Source organism: Rhinopithecus bieti, unplaced genomic scaffold, assembly GCF_001698545.2.
Source record: "Rhinopithecus bieti isolate Rb0 unplaced genomic scaffold, ASM169854v2 repeat_33596, whole genome shotgun sequence".
Lineage (NCBI taxonomy): Eukaryota > Metazoa > Chordata > Mammalia > Primates > Cercopithecidae > Rhinopithecus > Rhinopithecus bieti.
In genome coordinates this window covers 1-1,457 of record NW_016907332.1, presented here as the reverse complement: position 1 = coordinate 1,457, position 1,457 = coordinate 1, and the positions used below count along the sequence as shown (strand labels likewise).

The following is a 1,457-nucleotide window of genomic DNA, read 5'->3' as shown; positions in this document are numbered from 1 at the left end:
AGAGCTTCCCCACGCAGGCCAAACTCAGCGCCCACCAGCGCAGCCACTTCGAACCCGAGAGGCCTTACCAGTGCGCGTTTTCTGGCTGCAAGAAGACATTTATCACAGTGAGTGCTCTGTTTTCCCATAACCGCGCCCATTTCAGGGAACAGGAACTGTTTTCCTGCTCTTTTCCTGGCTGCAGCAAGCAATATGACAAGGCTTGTAGGCTGAAAATTCACCTGCGGAGTCACACCGGCGAGAGACCTTTCCTTTGTGACTTTGATGGCTGTGGCTGGAACTTCACCAGCATGTCCAAACTCTTAAGGCACAAAAGGAAGCACGACGATGACCGGAGGTTCATGTGCCCTGTGGAAGGCTGTGGGAAATCTTTCACGAGGGCTGAACATCTGAAAGGCCACAGCATAACCCACCTGGGCACAAAGCCTTTCGTGTGTCCTGTGGAAGGCTGCTGTGCCAGGTTCTCTGCTCGCAGTAGCCTCTACATTCACTCCAAGAAACACCTGCAGGATGTGGACACTTGGAAAAGCCGTTGCCCGATCCCCACTTGTAATAAACTCTTCACATCCAAGCACAGCATGAAGACGCACATGACCAAGAGGCACAAGGTGGGCCAGGATCTCTTAGCTCAGCTAGAAGCAGCAAATTCTCTTACACCCAGCAGTGAACTTACCAGCCAGGGACAGGATGGTCTCAGAGATGCAGAGATGGTGTCTCTGTTTTCTGATGTACCAGACAGTACTTCTGCTGCAGTGTTGGACACAGCATTGGTGAACTCTGGAATCTTGACTATTGATGTGGCTTCTGTGAGCTCGACTCTGGCAGGACACCTCCCTGCTAATAGTAATTCCGTAGGGCAGGCTGTGGACCCTCCGGCCTTGATGGCCACCAGCGACCCTCCTCAAAGTCTGGATACCTCTCTCTTTTTTGGAACGGCGGCCACTGGTTTTCAGCAGAGCCCCTTAGATATGGATGAGGTCTCAAGTGTAAGTGTGGGGCCGTTGGGATCTCTGGGCTCTTTGGCCATGAAAACTCCAGTGCAGAGCCTCAGGCTTTGACACCCAGCAGTAAGCTAACAGTGGACACAGATGCTCTGACTCCTTCCAGCACCCTTTGTGAAAACAGTGTCTCAGAACTACTGACACCAACCAAAGCGGAGTGGAACGTACATCCTGACTCTGACTTCTTCGGACAAGAGGGAGAAACCCAGTTTGGATTCCCCAGTGCAGCAAGAAACCACGGTTCTCAGAAAGAAACAGATCTTATCACTGTGACTGGCAGCTCATTTTGGTATGAACCAACTCTATTCATTCCTTGCCATGTGGCTTACTTTTATTGCAGTCAATTTTGAGGATGTTCTGGACTAAATGTTTAAGTGCAGTCATTTCTCTTTGGTTTGCAAACAGAGCACAGCCCTGGACTACAAGTTTGCAGATCTAAATGCTGATCTTGAGTCT

At 50.5% G+C, this 1,457-nt stretch overlaps 1 pseudogene; it reads left to right on the top strand.

Annotated features, from left to right (window-relative positions):
- Positions 1-8: 8 nt before the first annotated feature.
- Positions 9-1,290, top strand: LOC108526151 (zinc finger X-linked protein ZXDB-like; annotated as a pseudogene).
- The last annotated feature ends 167 nt before the right edge of the window (positions 1,291-1,457 follow it).